Raw genomic sequence first — 19,812 nt, forward strand, 5'->3', positions numbered from 1 at the left:
AAGGAGGACTAAGTTTCCAGATTAGAAACTTGGGCCTGTTTGGTTTCAAATTTACATTTTCACATTTTAAACAACATTACACATATTTTTACACACTTATTCATCTATACATATTTCAAAAAATTACAAACAACATTACTCAAATCACTCTACCAAACACCCCCTTCAATCCGGAGAAAACCTGACTTTGGCACTAACATGACACAACATGCAGTTGAATTCTTGCCCTGTAAAAGTGAAAAATGTGAAATCTGTGAAAGTGTGAACTGAAAAGAGGGGCAGAGCCGCAGGACTCAAGTGTGAAAAGATTAAAAGGACTAAGTCAGCTAGTCAAACTCAAATTGAATGAGATTTTTTTTTCTTTTTTTAATGGTTGCCTTGTGTTGTCATGTCTCGTTCGCTCATAGCCTCACAGTTTTATTAATTACTCGGTTGGTTGTGAAGCTCAAATAGTCGAATTGAACGGGAAGTTATTGTCTTGTCTTGTCTTGACAGTTGTTTATATGACCATATTTATAATTTATTAACTATTGGTTAGGATGCTTTGTGCTTGTGCACCTAGCATCAGGACATATTTTAAATATTTTTAGCGTAAATATATTTTTGGCCTCTATAATTTGAATTATTTCTCGATTTGATCCTTAAATTGATTCTGCTCCTATTTTAGTCTTTGATTTTTCAAAATCGTTTTTAAAATCATCTCTACCGTTAAACCGGTTACAGAAGAGGCTGATGTGACAAACAGAAGTGCCAGGTGTCAAAGCCAACTGGTAAAATAATAATAAAATATTTTATTTAATATTTTTTAAATGCCATGTTATCATTTTTTGAATTAAAAAAAACCATGTCAGTTTAATTAAAAAAATAAAAATAATTTATATTTTTCATTTCAATTTAATTCAAACTAAATTTAAAAAAAAAAACTTTTAAATCTGATTTTATTATTATTATTATTATTGCTTTCATTATTTTTTAGCTAAGAATACAAGAACTTGTTTTTCATGTTCTTCCCGAATCCAAGAACAATCAAACCCAGAGCAAGAGCACAATCAAACCCAAAACAATGCGAAATTTCATACAAAATCCCTATCCTTCACCGAAACCTCCAGAACATGAAAAATTCATCAAACCCAAACCAACATGAGAAAACCAACCCTGAAAAATCATCAAACCTCCAACCCAAAACTTCATCAAACAACACCGCGCCAATCAACAACACCAAATCTGCCATCAACAACACCAAATCTGCCATCAACAAACCCAAATCCACCATCAACTCGCCATCAACAACACCAAATCCACCTAGTCAAAGCCCAGTCCGAGTCATGGTCAACTAAATAGTTCAAAAACGACCACTGATCTCCACTCTAATCAAACCCAGAAAAACCCAGCCCTCTCCAACAAAAATGACCACCCTGACCACCGATCTCCACCTCGATCAAACCCAGAAAAACCCAGCCCTCTCCAACCAAACCCATAATCCAAGACCCATGGATTACCGATCTCCACCCCAACCATCAATCTCCACCTCGACCACCCTAACCACACCGATCTCCACCTCCATTATTGACCACCCTACGGAAAACTAGAAAAATCCAAAGATTAGAAAGTCAAATTTAGAGAGAGAGAGAGAGAGAGAGAGAGAGAGAGAGAGAGAGAGAGAGAGAGAGAGAGAGAGAGAGAGAGAGAGAGAGAGAGAGAGAGAGAGAGAGAGAGAGCTTGAACAAAGAAAGATACAAACACATATACACATAAAGAGACAGAGAAAGAGAGGATCTGGGAAAAAGAAAAAAAGAAAGATACAGACACAAACACTCACCAATAATACTTATTTATTAAGTTATTTTTATTTTGATTTTTCTTAAAAGAAAGAAGAAAATGAAATAGATACAAACACAAACACAGACACACCAGCCTCGAATGAGAAGGGGTGTTAACTTAATGTTTGTTTCTTAAGAAAGTTTAAGAAAAATTGAAACTATTAATTGTTTTCTCAATATTTAAAATTGAAAAAAGGTTTTTTTTTTTTTTTTTTGAATTTTTTCAGTTTAATTTTTTAATTTTTTTATTAATTAAAATGTTGACATGTCATTTTTAAAAGCAAAATAAATTTTGTTAATATTATTTTATTTGCCATGTCAGCGATTAACATGCCACCTATGCACTCTGTTTGTCACATCAGCTTCTTCCGTAACCAGGTTAACAGTAGGGACGATTTTAAAAAAGATTTTGAAAAATCAGGGACTGACATAGAAGCAAAATCAATTTAGGGACCAAATCGAGAAATGACCTAAAATGTAGGGACCAAAAGTGTATTTACGCCAATATTTTTTTAGCGAATTTTTTTAATGAGTTGGATCATAAGTTTTCTGAATCGGGTTGGGTTGTCCTGTAAAAAATAAGGTCGAGTCACGGTTCAACTTGTTTTTGCTTCGGGTTAAAATAATCAGGATCAAGTCGGGTCGGGTCGGGTCGGGTCTGAATTTTTTGACCCGTTTTGCCATATCTAAAAAAATTTCTAATTTCAACAAAATAAGTGGATCCTAATTTGACGGTGTTAAGAAAAATCAACCAATAGCAATTTTGGGCTTGTTTGGTAGAGGAGTTTGAGTAATGTTGTTTATAGTTTTTTAAAATACATGTGGTTGAAAAAGTATGTGGAAATATGTGTCATGTTGTTTGAAAATTGAAAATGAATTGTTTAACTACTCTACCAAATAGGGCCATAGAGCAACCACACCAATGCATGGATAGTTTTTTAAAATACAAAAAAGTGCTCAATTTTACATATTTTAACCCAAAAACCTCCCATATCAATCTTTGTAAAAATGTCTAAATATGCACAATACTCTTGCAAATGAACAGTAACTGTGTATATATACACGATTAGAGCAATTACATCAGCTTGCGCATAAGATTCCGTCTATTTTACACTTAAAACCTATTTTTTCTATTTTACACTATCATTTTTACAAAACATTTACATCAGTTTATCTATTTTATAAGATATTTCAATAAAATATTCTTTCTTCTCAATTTTTTTATTATTTTTTTCAACTACCTTTACATACAATATGCGCTCTCTCTCTCTCTCTGCCCATTTTTTTTTTCTGATTTGTTTCTCTCTCTCTATACCCATCTCTCTACCCCTCTCAATACCCATTTTTGAACAGATCACCTCTCTCTCTCTCTCTCTCTTTTCTACCTTCTTTCATTCTTTCTCGAAAACAACCAACCCAACCGGCCGATCCACGAACCACGCCGGCCAGACTTCTTCACCACTCAAAAACTACCAACCCAACCGGCCGATCCATGAACCATGCCGATCGGACTTCTTCACCGGCCGATCTACGAACCAAGCTCCACAACCCTCTTATCGATCCAACCTCCCGGGTCTTTTTCTCGACCCATCGACCTAGATCGCTCGCCATCAATGGGTTTTTCTACCGCTTTGTTAAGCCTTACACTTTTCAACACACCTTTCCAATATCGCCGCTCTCACCTACAAGCACTGATCATTCTAGTCAAGCACCGATCTATCTCTCTGTTGGTTTGTCTGTGTGGGTTTGTTTGTGTGTGGGTGTGTTTGTGTGTTGATTTGTCTGTGTGGATGTGTTTGTGTGTGGGTGTAGGTGTGGGTGTGGGTGTGGGTGTGTGCATCTAAGGAAAAAAGAAGATGAGGAGAGGAAAGCCACTGAGTTCGTTGTGCATGGAGAAGAGAGAGAAAAAAAGGTGCGAACGGAAATTAATAAAATAATAAATACACATGCTACAGTAACCATGCATATATGCACGGTTACTGTAGCAATTGTGCATAAATGCACAATTATGCACAAGCTGATGTGGGTGTTTTTTTGCTCAAATTGTGTAAAATTAGCCACTTTTTCCATTTTGCACAATTATGCCCAAACTGATGTAATTGCTCTTATTGTTCACCGTGTAAATAATTTTTTATATTATATTTTTCTCTCTCCTCTCTTCATCTCACTCTTTTTTCCTTTCTCTCTCCTCTCACGGTTATTGTTTACAGTGTTAAAAAAAAAATATTTTATTTGAATAAATTTGTATAATAAACAAACTGATGTTCAAAATGAAAAATTTTATAAAAATAAATATATAAAATAGAAAAAAAAGTAGATTTTAAAAGTACAAAATGAAAAATTTTTTATACACGCGGATACCGTGCAAGTTAGAACATTATTATGCCAGCTGTGATTTTGTGACTTCTGTCCACTTTATGAAGTCGAAGTAAGCGAAGGAACAAAATTTCGCGGAGGGTGCGGAAAAATATCTTGTTTAGCTGTACTTTTTCTTGTAAGGCTATATATAATATAATTATGGTATGCTTTAATTGTACGTTGTACTGTAAGAGACCCAGAAATTGATTGCAGTACTGGAAATGGCAGCTCGGCTGGAGCCTTCCTACTCCGCATAAACATGGAGGTGCTGGAAATCAAAATGCCTAATCCAACAGTTCTTTGGCGATGACTTTACTTACTTTTTTATATTCTTTCAAACTTTTGGTAAATGTTAGGAAGGAACTTCTATCCACTTATAAAGTCCAAGTAAACGAAGGAACAAAATTTCGCGGAAGGTGCGGAAAAATATATTGTCTAGCTATACTTTTCTTGTGAGGCTATATATATTGGTATATGTAGAGGCTGGGTATGTATGGTTTGCTTTGCAGTACTGCAAAAGATACAGAAATTAAATGGGTGTGCAATTTGTAATGCGCATTACTTTCTTACTTCTTCTGACATATGGATTAGCAGCAGCAGCAGCACCACCTATGGTGAAGCCCAATTGTGCAGAGTTCTGTGGAAATGTTAGTATTCCATACCCGTTTGGAATGGCAGCCGATTGTTACTTGAACCACTGGTTCAAAATTAATTGCAGTACCAGAAATGGCAGCTCGGCTGGAAATGACAGCTCGGTTAGACCCTTCCTTCCCAGCATAAACAAGGAGGTGCTGGAAATCATATTTCCTTATCATTATGATTTTCTTTCCAATTATTCTTATCGTGAGCCAGGAATCGTTCGAGTCAAGATGCCAAATATTATTTCTTCGAATTGCACAAGTACGGGAGCGATCAATGGTGGTGTGAATATGAAGGGGAGTCCTTTTTACTTCTCATCCTATCGGAATAAATTTTTTTCGGTTGGTTGCAACAATATAGCCCTGATGTCCGGTATTGATCCTACGGTGCTGGTTGGTTGCAATTCTGATTGCGATAATAAAACCATGATAGAAAGGGGAGCTAAATGTTCGGGCTTCAAATGCTGCCAGACCGCATTCCCATATGGGAATCAAGTATTTAATGTAAATTTCAAAAGTAAAGATGAGAAAAATAAAGACATCGAAAAATGCAGATATGCATTCCTAGCAGAAGAGGAATGGTTCGACTCAAACATAACAAATCCCTCTGACGAAGTGCCGCTTTTGGAATACGTTCCCGTGGCGCTGGAGTGGACACTGTCTAAGTTTAATACCATGAGTTATACCGAGACAGATGAACGGAAAGCATTTTCGAGCTATACAGATTACGGGGCCGAGTATTATTATTGCCGTTATGGATACGACGGAAATCCTTATCTTAACACGGGATGTCAAGGTAAACTTCAATTACCAACAGCTTTAATTTTCCCGTAGTTTTTAAATTACATGCCTGATCACGCTTGAGCTCTACGTTCATCACTTTATTATTTTTATTTTTAAATTTTTTTTTTTTTTTTTTTGTTACTTATTTTTTAAATTTTTTTAGCTATGGACTATTCGGTATGATTAAGGTTGCATTCACTAAGTCTATTGCAAATAAATTTTATGTATGCGGGAGCTGGGGCCTTGTAAAAGAAGGAACTTTTTCAAAATTAAAAAATTAATTTTCTAATTACCGGATCCTAGAGTTTTTTTAGCTGGGTAAGTGTTTATGCAGGAACTAGAACCCCTGAGCTTAAAGTCACTAGGATGACTAAAATCTGGTCCAGCTCCGATAGCTCCTCCAAAATGCATGTGGCTTGTCAAGACATTACAAGCAACAAGATAGTTTTAATAAATTCACAATATGACAATCTTTATTATTATTATTTTTTTATAGGCACAATATCACAATCTTATCAACAACAAAAAATCACAATAAAGAATTTGAAAAAACAAAAGTCAGTGCGTGTAGTATTGTAGCGGAGCAGTAATAATAAAATAAGATTGTTAACATTAAGGGGTGTTTAGTAGAGTAGTTTGAGAATTGTGGTTTGAAGTTTTTTGAAATACGTGTGGGTGAAAAAGTGTGTAGAAATATAGGTAATGTTGTTTAAAATGTGAAAAATGTGAGTTTGAACTTACTCACTAATGTGAAAATGTGTGTAATGTTATTTTATTAGCAATTTACTTATCTTTGATAATAATAGTTTGATATTAGCAGATAAAAAAAAAATAGTTTGGTAATAATAATAATAATAATAATAATAATAATAATAATAATTATTATTATTATAACAAAACTCTCAATTTATTTATGTAGCATGTTTTGAGTGGTAGAATTGTGGACCTATTCCGTCATTCTCAATTTATCATAGTGTGACAAAAGTTATAAATTTTGTTATGGTCCTAGCAAATTTGTAATAAATGATACCTTGAAAGATTATATGCAATGATTTAAAGTTAATTTGTAAAATAAAGTATTTTTTAATCTTTTTTTTTAATTTTAGAATTTTATTATATTTAGGTTAGCCCCCTGAAAAAAATTCTTGAATTTTTCCACTATGCTTACTGTACTATATATTACACATATGTACGTATTTATTAATAAAAATCTCATTTTCCATAAAAAATATTCTATAAAATACACTAAACGTATTAAATATGTATTAAACATCTAATGTATTATAATTATACAAAATAATTTAACTCAACTAAATTTAAATACTCTTTTTCAAAGTATAATTACTTATTTTGTTTAAGACTTAAGACATTTAATTATATATAACTATTAATTTATCAAAATTAAACACTAGCATTTTCACGTTTTTATTATAATCTTGAAATTTTTTCATCTAGTAATGTTTTTCTATAATTTGAACTATTAGATCTTATTGTCATATATAATCTATATAATGGTTTTAAAATAAATAAATAAATAAAATCATTTAAAATTATATTTGTAAGGACACAATTTGTGAGGACCCATAATAATGTTGGGTTTGCACGTAAAAAGGTCCAAACAATATCATTTATAGAGCGTGAGTTTGAAAGGTTAGACCTTGGTCACAAGACAGTAGGTTTCCGTGGTGTTCATACATAATTAAATCGTGTTCGCCCTAGGAGTCTTTCTCTTGGAGGCGGGCTGGGAGGCTCTGGTTTTTTGCCATTTTTCCCAGCCCCTTTTTTGGTGCATTAACCTTTACATTATATAGCTCTTCTTGGTTGATCTTAGCCCTCCACTTGTTAGTCAGGCAGGTGCCTACTTCTGTACATGTCCCATCAGCTGTCCCTCCTTGCTTTCTGTTAGTTGCGATGATCGAAGTCACCCAGTCCAGGCGTCTTGTCTCATTAACATGGTCAGGACGCTGGCGGGTGCATTTAATGCGAAGGGGGCGTATTTACCCTGAACCAGTTTTGCACCGTACCCCCACGTGGGTCCTATTCTACTCGCATCTCCTTCAGGGGGCTTTTTGGGGGCGGCCTTCATCGAGACGTTGCTCTTCCCCTTGAAGTCCTGGAGTGCCGAGGACAGGGTCGTCCTCGGTTGTTCCTCTCGACACTTCGGCCTTTCCCCATTCGTCCTCGGCACACACCTTCCTCGGCATGGGCCCCAAGCCCTAATAGAGCGTGGGCCGGATCATAAGTTCCCTGGCCCCACAATATTAACATGACATAAGAAGGAAAAAGATTCTCTTCAAACTCCTTATTTTGATATATATATATATATATATATATATTTTATTGGATATGAATTTTGAATATCTAATTGTTGGATTGTATGTTCTTATTATTTAATATATGTTTCCAAAATTTCAAGAAGATCAAAGATCAATAGATATATCATTAATCAAATGTTTAAATTTCAAATTTTTGTAATCTAAAATTATGAATAAAAAATGAGTTTACTGATCGAGTAGTAAATAATATCCGATTTGAATGAAATGTAACATATGTGTTAAGAATATAAAAAACATGCAATCTTATAGTTAGATTTTCAAATTTCTCAGACAATAAAAGATATAAAAAGAGTTTGAAGAGTTTTTTTCTGAACTAGTTTGGAGAAATCATTGTTCAAATAATAAATATTTTTTTTTGGCAAAATAAATGTATGAAAGAATAAATAAACATTGTCTCCTTCTTGCCATATTTATAAATTAAAAAAAAACTAAATTTGAATAATAATATATACTAAATTTATTAAATTATTAATAAGTAGTTGAATCTTTATAACATCTTGTAAAATTAATATTAAGATAATACAAGTATGCTACTAAATTAAAATATAATAACATCATTTATAAACTAGTTTTGAATTTTTCATTCAAATTTGTAATATACTTGTATGTACGCTTATTTACGCTTTTTTTCATTTTTGCTTTTAGGACGTATTTTTACAACAAGAAAAAATAAATAAATATTGAGTCAAATGAAACATGTACGTATTTCATACTATACATATTCCATCTTATACGTTACTAAGGACACGTTTAGTAGATTGTAATGACACTTTAATTTAATAGATATTCTTATGGCATAACTATTCGGTTGTCTGTTTATGTTTTTATTACAATGAATAGTTATTCCTTATGAATAGCTATTCTTCAAAATGATGAATAACTATTTATTATCAAAAGTATTGAATATTTATTTTTTTCACCTTATGTAATAACTTTTTAAAAATATTTCCTAAAAAGCCATTAGTTGCCACATCTTCAAAGGAAAGAAAATGAATTTTTCTTCTTGTTAATTATTAGCTCTATTTTGAACACCCTAAAATAAGTGTATTTTAGGAAATTTGACTTAAAAATGATATAATTACACATTCTTTTTTTACTCTACTAAATTGTGAATGTATATTCAGGATTCTATTTCTAAATAGTCACCAAATTAATGAATAGTATTACTTATTACATTTCAACTTAATGTATTCCTTATAATACTTATTTCTATTCCCATGTAATAATCATTACAGTGTACCAAATCAAATGTGCTCTAATTATGTTTTTGAGCCTTCTCAAAAAAAAAAAAAAAATTATGTTTTTGAGGATTAATACTTGGTATTTTGTTGGAATTTTTCACAGAGAGTAATTATGTATATTAAATGAAATTACGTTAGGTTACATTAAGGGGAACAAAAGATAATCAACTAGACTAGACGCCAAAAGATAGGCCCAAGCTATGATCCATCATTGAAATAGAGAATATCCCTTTCAGGATGAAAATTTCCTTTTCTAAAAACATAAAAAATTAAGAATACATTATACCACGTTATTTTAAATTTTACTCAAGAATTATATCTGATTTTAAATAACATATCATCACATATTAGATTTATTCTAAAATAAATTATCAATTCGATAGAACTCTGTATTTATTTTGTTAGTGTACTTGATATGTCTACATATATATATATATATATATATATATCAAATAGTTAGCATATTTAATAATTACATTTATTACAGTATGACGACAGCATCTTAATGTTTCAAAGAAAATTTGTTATTTTTTTTTTAAACTATAGGGTATACTTTCTTTCTTTTTTAATAGAATTCTAACGTTTAATTTATTAGTTACGAAATTACATGGTCCAATTTGTTACACCTCTTAACTTATAGGATGCAAAACATATTTTTTTCAAGGGTACCATTGCACTAACTCAAATATTTGGAGGGCTAACTCCAATTTTTATAACCTAAATCTTCAAAATGCTCAATATTCCCCCCCCCCCCCCCCCCTTCTGGGGTGAGTGGTTCTGACCCTGAGTAAGGATGCTAAAGAACCAAGACAATGCTAGTAATAAGGTTGTTTGAGATTTTTTAATTCCCTTGGATTTAACCCAAATCAATCTTGAAGAACGTCTGGTGCTTAGAACCTTTGAAACCACTTTTGCCTATATGAGTGAGCACCAAAGTGCCCAAAATTTTAATGAATTTATTAATTTTTCTGTCAAAATTCCATTAGATATCATATAGATGAATGCGCAGATATGCATGTTACGTTGTAACTTTTTTTTTTTTTGGGAGAAAAATGTATGTTGTAATAAGCATCACATGCACGCAAAAATTAATGAATTTATAAATTTGCATGTTATCCTATTCCTATCAGATATAAATGAATGCGAGAAAGACGATAATGGATGTCCCGACAAGTCAGATTGTGAGAATACAGATGGTGGTTACAATTGCCACAGGCGAAAGACTCGATGGAAGATAGCCACTATAGGTATATCTGTATTCATTAAATATTTGAAAATTGTAAATTTAATCATTTAATACTTTCTATTCTGATATAATGATAGATTATGACGGTTCCAAATACTTAAATTATAAAAAAAAATCGTACATTTAATTATTTAACAACATAATTCTAACAAATATGGTGTTTATAATTTTAATTATCATTTAATTCTCTTAGAAGTCTTTTCTGTTTCACCCATTGGAAAATGCGTTCCATCTTACCTCTCCTTCTTACTTGGCAAATAGATTTTTACTTTTAGTTTATTAGCTTTTCTTAACTCAATAGATCATGACGGACGGGAATCATGACTTGATCCTACCTTTCCGAGCTATATCATGGAAACAACTTTTATTAATATATATATATATATATATATAAATATATATTTATATTTCATACATTTTAGTATACTCAATGAAGCCCATAAAAAGTCAATTAGCTTAAGAATTGACTCTTCTTTTTAAAAAAATCAGAAACTATCACACCACTCACTAAATAAACAAAAAGTGGAGATTAAAATATACTACCATATCATTCTATTTTAAGAAAAAATTAAATGAATGTCCAGTTGAAAAACTATTAGAGGTAAGCCAAACCGAGTATACAAATATTTTGTTTTTTATAAAATAATTTTGTAAGATTTTTTCAATTAGGTTTTTTAAGCTCATTTAAGGCAGAACTGCCCGCCGCCCAGGGACATGTTGCAAAATTAAATAAGAGAGACATTTTTGTTGGGCAAAAAAAATCCCAAACTCAAGTCCCTGTCATTTAATAAAAACACAGTATACCATTAGACTGTTACCTGAAAATTCAAGTACCTAATAGTAAATTTTCTATATCCTAAGAAATTAATTAGGAGATAACACTTTTTTAGGCTGTGCATGTCGTGAGAACATATTACTGTAAAAAATAGAAAAACTAAAGCTAGTAACCTATAGTGGGAAATAAGTTTCTAATTCATCGCAATTGTGTTCAAATCTATTTTACACTTACGCATATTTTTATATAACCCGAATTTAGTCTGATGTTTCTAACCTAAATTTTTTTTTTATTATGTTGATGTGATGTTTCTATTTTATTTTCTTGATGTATGCAGTTATTTGTACATGCTTTGGGGTATTGTTTCTACTACTTATTACTTGGTGGTTATACAAAGTGATAAAGAAAAGAAACAAAATGAAGCTGAAGCAAAAATTCTTCAAAAGGAATGGTGGTTTGTTATTACAACAACAATTATCTTCAAATGAAAACAATGTTCAGAAGGCAAAATTATTCAATTCAAAGGAGTTGGAAAATGCGACAGATTGTTTTAATGAAAACAGAATACTTGGTAAGGGTGGACAAGGTACAGTTTATAAAGGAATGTTAATTGATGGAAGAATTGTGGCAATTAAAAAGTGCAACATAGTGGATGAGGGAAATCTTGAACAATTCATTAATGAGATTATCATTCTTTCACAAATCAATCATAGAAATGTGGTTAAACTACTTGGGTGTTGTTTAGAGACAGAAGTTCCTATGCTAGTTTATGAATTCATTCCTAACGGCACACTTTTTCAGTATCTCCATGAAGAAAATGAAGATTTTCCATTACTAACATGGGATATGCGCTTAAGAATTGCCACTGAAATTGCGGGAGCTCTATCATACTTACACTCGGCAGCTTCACTACCCATTTACCATCGAGACATAAAATCTTCAAACATACTCCTTGATGACAAATACAGAGCAAAAGTAGCAGACTTCGGCACTTCAAGATCAATAGCCATTGGTCAAACTCATGTAACCACACTAGTATATGGTACTTTTGGGTACTTGGATCCAGAATACTTTCAAACATGCCAATTTACATAAAAGAGTGATGTTTATAGTTTTGGAGTGGTCCTTATTGAGCTTTTAACAAGAGAAAAACCAGTTTCTTCGACAAGATCACAAGAAGGTCGAAATCTATCTACATATTTCGTTCATTCATTAAAAGAGAACCGTCTCTTTGATATACTTGATCCTCAAGTAAGTAAGGTTGGTAATAAAGATGAAATCATGACAATTGCTAATCTTGCAAAAAGATGTTTGCACTTTAATGGAAAGAAACGACCTACAATGATAGAAATCATGATGGAGTTGGAGGGAGTTCAAAAAATTTCGTCCGTTCAACCAAATTTTGAAGAACTTGAATATGTTGGAAATGGAGATATGGGACCTTCGAATGACGTTTCAATTTGAACAAGTTCATGTTTAGAATCAAGTACAACTTCATCATCAGGTGTCCTACCACTTTTATCCATTTTATCACTTTGTTTAATAAACTATGTACTTATTCATTTTTGTTTCATGTGTAAACTATTATCAAATCATATTACTATTTTTAAACTCCTCCTAGTACAGTATCAATAATGATATTATATCTTTGGTTGGTCTTGTTTAGGTCCTTTTGGTATTGACATAGGAAAGTATAATTTTAACTGTTGAGTTTTGATGATAAAAAGTTTTAGTGTTTGGATTAGTCCAAATCCGTCAAGCTTGGTTCATAAGGCAAGCCTCATTACTGAGACGTGCAGCTCTAATGCCCAATCCTCCTTTGGATTGCATTACTTACTAAATACCAACATTTCTTATAAGTTCTTGGTGGGTCTTCCACTCACACTTCATGCTTAACTCTTAACACTCACTGCTCAAACTCAAAAGCTTGGCAATGGCCATGGCTGCTTCTCTCTTGGATCTCTCCCCCACCTGTGCTAATGCTGATATAGTTGTGTCAACAACTCAGCACCAGGTAGTAGGATGGTCTTTTACTGGGAGCAACATTATGATAAGGAAACATACGAAAGCTATGGGTTGGGCAGTTCAGATGAGGGAGAGCCTATTGACAAAATCATACGTTGTTTTTGTACCATACATATAACAAAAGTATGATATTCATAATACAAAATCCCCTAAAGAAAAAAAATTACAGTTAAATGTTGCTTAGCTCCATGAAGTAAATCATAATAGAAAAAGCCACCAATATGGATGTAGTCTATTGTAGTGTTGTTGTAGAATATGCATGTCATATCCTATTAAGTTTGAATTGTTAACATATGCCATGAATCTTTGTTTTGCTATCGTCAATATATTATTGGTAGAGGAAAAAAAATTACACTTAAATGATGCTTTCCCCAATATAAATTTCCTGACTTCATCCAATAAACTGTGTAAATTCTAATTTACCACTGTAATTCAACTACAACCTAAAAACATAAAAGAAAAAGAGAAAAAAAATTACCCACATAGGCCAACAGTAAGAGAGGATACTCACACGCATTTAATCAAACACTTGGTTTCATTGGAATCCCAAATAACAATAGAATAGAATAGCAATCGAAAGGGCTCGTTTTTGAAGAGAGTCCAATCCCAATATGCAAATACATTTATTAAAAAAATAAAAAATAAAAACAGAACTATAGAAAGATTGAAACCTAGTGAAAATCAGTTGTCAAACTGAGAAGGGTGAAGGAAAACAAAAACAAAAGAACTTACCAAGACATAAACATAGAAGACTGAGTGGTGGGAGCTGTGGCTTGTGGGTAGGGGGTGGCAAATGGCCAGATTGGGTTATAAATGGATTGAGTGATAAATGGGTTGGGTGTGTAATTACCCATTTATCTATTTATGACTCGTTTATATATAAATTAATTATCCACTACCAACCCAACCCATTTAATTAGTAACCCATCCATTTAACTTAATATGACTCAAATACCTCTAAAACTACTTGAATACCCTCTTGACCTCCAAAATTACAAATACCATTAAATACCTAAAATGACGCAAATACCCCTACACTTCCAAAATTACCAATATACCCTTGGACATCCAAAATTATCCCCAAAATCTCTAAATAAGCAAAATATTGCCAAAATCTCTAAAATGAGGAAAATAACCATGAAACCTCTACAATAACCAAAATACCCTCGATATCTCTAAAATTACCAAATATGCTCAAAAACCACTAAAATGACCAAAATATCCCAAAAATCTCTAAAATGAGAAAAATACTTATGAAACCTCCAAAATGACCAAAATACTCCCGATATCTCTAAAATCACCAAATATGTTTAAAAACCACTAAAATGACCAAAATACCTCCAAAATATCTAAAATGACTAAAATACCCCCAAAACCTCTAAAATGTCCAAAATATCCCCAAAACCTAAAAAATTACCAAAATACCCCTCAGAACCCAAAAAAATGAGCAAAATACCCCTGAAACCTAGAAAATGACCTAAATACCCCCAAAAACCCAAAAAAAAAACCAAAATAACCCCCAAACCCAAAAAATGACCAAAATACCCCCCAAAACCCAATAAAATGACCAAAATACCTCCAAAACCTAAAAAATGATCAAAATACCCCCAAAACCCAAAAATGACCAAAATACCCCGAAACCCATCAAATGACAAAAATACCCCCAAAACCCAAAAAAATGGCCAAAATACCCCCGAAATCTAAAAATTACCGAAATACCTCCAAAGCCCAGAAAATGAAAAAAAATACCCCCAAATCCCACAAAATGACCAAAAGACCCCTGAAACCTAAAAAATTACTGAAATACCCCAAAACCTAAAAATTACCAAAATAATTTTGAAACCTAGAAATTTACCGAAATAACCAAAAAATATAAAAATTATTGAAATACCCCTAAAGCCTAAAAGATGACAAAAATGCCCTCGTAACCTAAAAAACGACTGAAATACCCTTAGAATCTAAAAAATGATCAAAATAACCTCGAAATCTAAAAAATTACCGAAATTCCCTCGAAACCTAAAAAATTACTGAAATCCCCTCGAAACCTATAAAATGACTAAAGTACCTTTAGAACCATTAATTTGTCGAAGATATCCTCGAAACTTCCAAAATACCCCAAACCTCTATTTTGGTAATTTTAGATGTATTAGGTGTATTTTGGTCATCTTACATGTTTAGGGGTATGTTGATTCGACCGCAGTTGCAAGCATAAAATGTCTATTTTCTAAAATGTTCAACCACGCCATTAAGGTGGCTAAATTTAGTTTGTCTAATCATACACAAATGATGCAGCAAGATTGGATCCTTTTAACTGGGCTTAGTCTATTTCAATCCAAATGGAGAGGATCTCAATCCTTGCACTTGACCCTGCTAAGGTAGACTATCTTTACTTCACTACATCAATTAGTTTCATTCAACCAGAGTATGACACATGGACGCAAATCTGCTAGATGGAACATCAGCCTAGTCTGCATAGTAAATGCTTCCACTCTAATATCAATTTTCAGTACAATACCCCTTCTATAAGCAACATGAGGGCATATGCCCTCCAAGCCAAGAAAGTACAGCCAATCTTTATCATTGACCTCAAACTCTCTACCTGACCAATTTTATAACTTGATGATCTAATCTAATATCATGCCTGATCATCACATAGCAAGAGCCATAATTTGACATTTTCTGTCAAATAACTGACATACACTCTACTGCAAGTCTAAATTGCAGCCCTAGAGTTCATAATTGCTTTTTACTAGAGTTTGGAGAACTTTATATAAACAAAAACTTAAGTAGAGCAGACAATCAGCAAAAACAGCCAAAAGTAATGGAAAGGGTAACCTATTAAGCCAATTAATTAGGGGAGGACTGGTATGATATAGATGACAGAAGTAAATGAAACAATAATTTAATATCAAATAAAATATCCCAAAACAGTAAATGCAGGCAAGGCAAGAACTTAGCAAATAAAATCAAATCAAATAACACTACAACAATATTTCATTAATGAACACAATATATTAAAATTGTTTTCATTATACTCAAACCCCTCTCCCTCCTTGTTCACGTAGCATAAAACTAGGCTATATACTCTCCGTGAGAACGATCCTTGCTCCCACTACTAAATATATTTTTAGGAGTATAAGTTTTATTTTTGGTTGCCTGCGACAGTACACCACTAATCCTTTGACAAAACGCACTTTACTTGTATTTAGGTACAAGGATGTGTTTAATACTTCAAGAAAATTTGTTTCAAGATCAAGTGTTGAAGCTATGCAAGTCTGTCCAAGATTCAAGTCTGAAAAGTGCCTGTCATTAAAACTCAACAGCTAGCCATCTATCAAGCTTGAAGAGCTGTTCCAACCCCGTGGCTCGACAGCAGCTCAATAGATAGGGTATCCATCGAGGTTTATGAAAAACAGAGTTTCAGTTCTATTTTGACTCAAATCCGTGATTATGTGTTTGGGCTTTCTTTTCTCACAACCCTAGACATATAAAATGATTATTTTAAGGGCCGTCAAAGTGGACACAAGTTGCACAAGTGTTGAGCAAAAGTTTGTTCGAGCAAAAGTTTGTTCATGCAAATTGTGACCGGAGACAGAGTTTGCCCCAATTCATCGTTCTTGTGAAGAAGTTGTTGTGTTTGTGCACCGTAGGATTTTGTGACCAAGTATCTTCTTGAACTTCATCGTTTGGATGAACTAAAAAACTTTGCAGCCAACAACCTTCTCTAGTTGGTGATTATAGTCGTGTATTGGGATCCACGCAATTGGTTAGTCACGTACTGGGAGCCATGCATTACAAGGAAAGATTGTCACTACAGAACAAGTCCAATTGGATATTGGAGTAAGGGTTCAACTGTAGGTTAGTATAAGGTACTAGGATTCCTTTACTTGTAACCACTTGTTTTGATAATAGTGGATTCTCGGGAGTGGTGACCTTAAAATCACCCGGTGGGGTTTTTGCCATATTGGTTTTCTCCATTCATAAACAAATCACCGTATCAATTTAATTTCCACTGCACTTAGTTTAATTGGGTTTGTTTGTGCTACAACGCATTTGTATGTTAATTTGATTAATTAATAAATTTGGCTAATTAATCAATTAATTTATCACAATGGATCAATTCGTTTTTTGGCCTATCAGATTCAAATAAAATCACAAATTTTAAAAAATAAAAAGACTCATTTTAACTCATATGTCTGTATGTATATTGTACGATATGTATGATTTTACAACACGTTACGATTAATACGATATGCACCTATATATGTATCATATAATTCATGAATACTTCCAATGCACACTTATGATACAGAATTTTTGTACACAATAATAACTACTATCTAGTAAATATACTAGTTTCTGCATCAATATTAGGCAGATAGCTGGAATTAATCAAGTTGTACTCTTGAAGCCGTTTGTATTGTAATTTCAGGCTGAATGCAAGAGTTTGCCTTTCTCTCATTCAATTGGTTTATACCTTACATGCTTCATTATCATTTACAAAGTCCACTCAATATATGAAGGTAATTTAGAAACCATGTACTATATTCAAAAAAAAAAAAAAAAGTTGAAATATCGGTATAATCACACGACTCAATTAAGAAGTCTACTTAAATCAAACAAATTCCAACAGTTCTTTAGTGTTGGCTTTTCTTACTTTTTTTTCTTTCAAAATTTTGGAAAATGCCAAGAAGGAATTCCTTTTATTGACAGATATTGACCGGCAAAAGTACAAGTTAATAGGGACTTTACAACTTTGTTGTTTGGGATTTTTATATATGGGTTTTACTAATATATGTTTTGGTAAACTATTTTAGGAAACCTTTTATGAAAAATTGAAAAAGTTAACAACTTTTTTGACAATTTTTTCAATTCCTCAAAAAATATTTTCAAAAATTTATGATTACAATACTTTCAGCAAAAAGTTTTCAGTTTTCACAAAATAAGCGGATCTCAAACAAACTCTGTTAAGAAAAATAATCTGACAGCAATTTAGGTGTGCAAGTTAGAATATTAATATGCCCGCTGTGATTTTGTGACTTCTATCCACTTTATGAAGTCCAAGTAAACGAAGGAACAAAATTTCACGGAGGGTGCGGGAAAATATGTTGTCTAGCTATACTTTTTCTTGTAAGGCTATATATAATTATGGTATGCTTTAATTGTATGTGTACTCTAAGATACCCAGAATTTGATTGCAATACTGGAAATGGCAGCTCGGCTCGAGCCTTCTTTCCCCGCATAAACATGAAGGTGCTGGAAGCCAAAATGCCTATTCGGTAATCCGTATAGTGGTCATTCTTAAAATAATTCAAGTTAATAAAAAGTTGTTAAATTATGAAAGTTATTAAAATTGTGTCAATTAAGAAGTTTTCCAGAATCAAATAAATTCCAACAGTTCTTTGGTGATGACTTTACTTTATATTCTTTCAAACTTTTGGAAAATGTCAAGAAGGAACTCCTTTTATCGACAGATATTGACCGGCACATGTACAAGTTAATAAGGACTTTACAACTTTGTTGTTTAGGATTTTTATATATGGGTTTTACTAATATAAGCATAAACTTTTTTAGGAAACCTTTTATGAAAAATTGAAAAAGTTAAAACTTTTTTGACAGCTTTTTCAATTTCTCAAAAAAGGTTTTCAAAAATTGATAATTAATGTGTGTTTTAAAGGCATATATTAACCGGACCCTATTTTCAAAAAGTGATAAATATTGTTGTTGATGTGTATAACATTTGTCCTTTTTGTTTTTCTCCGATGTAAACTTACATTGCAAGCAAAGTCTACAAGAAAGAACTCATCATACCTTGTTGTCTATTTAAGTGTACATTTGGCTCCAAATTAAAAAAGGCAATTTATTTTACTATTTAGCTTATTTTTACTGCTATTCATGAGGCCCATTGCACTTTTTAGTACTATTTATGGGTCCTATTATACTATTTTTGCTTACTTTTACCTTTATCTATGATACTTTTAACAAAAAGTTTACAGTTTCAACGAAATAAGCAGATCCCAAACACTCTGTTAAGAAAAATCAACCGACAGCAATTAAAGGTGTGCAAGTTAGAATGTTATTATGCCTGCTGTGATTCTGTGACTTCTGTCCACTTTATGAAGTCCAAGTAAATGTAGGAACAAAATTTCACGGAGGGTGCGGAAAAATATGTTGTCTAGCTATACTTTTTCTTGTAAGGCTATATATAATATAATTATGGTATGCTTTAATTGTACGTTGTATTGTAAGAGACCTAGAATTTGATTGCAGTACTGGAAATGGCAGCTCAACTCGAGCCTTCCTTCCCCGCATAAACATGGAGGTGCTGGGAATCAAAATGCCTAATCCGTATAGTGGTCATTCTTAAAATTATTCATGTTAATAAAAAGTTGATAAATTATGAAAGTTATTAAAATTGTGTCAATTAAGAAGTTTTCCAGATTCAAACAAATTCCAACAGTTCTTTGGTGATGACTTCGCTTACTTTTTATTCTTTCAAACTTTTGGAAAATGTTAGGAAGGAACTTCTGTGACTTCTATCCACTTATAAAGTCCAAGTAAACAAAGGAACAAAATTTCGCGGATGGTGC

At 32.5% G+C, this 19,812-nt stretch overlaps 1 pseudogene; it reads left to right on the top strand.

The window, feature by feature from the left end:
- Positions 1-4,546: 4,546 nt before the first annotated feature.
- On the top strand, positions 4,547-12,817 carry LOC126723012 (wall-associated receptor kinase-like 6; annotated as a pseudogene).
- Positions 12,818-19,812: the final 6,995 nt, after the last annotated feature.

This window comes from Quercus robur, chromosome 4, assembly GCF_932294415.1.
Source record: "Quercus robur chromosome 4, dhQueRobu3.1, whole genome shotgun sequence".
NCBI lineage: Eukaryota > Viridiplantae > Streptophyta > Magnoliopsida > Fagales > Fagaceae > Quercus > Quercus robur.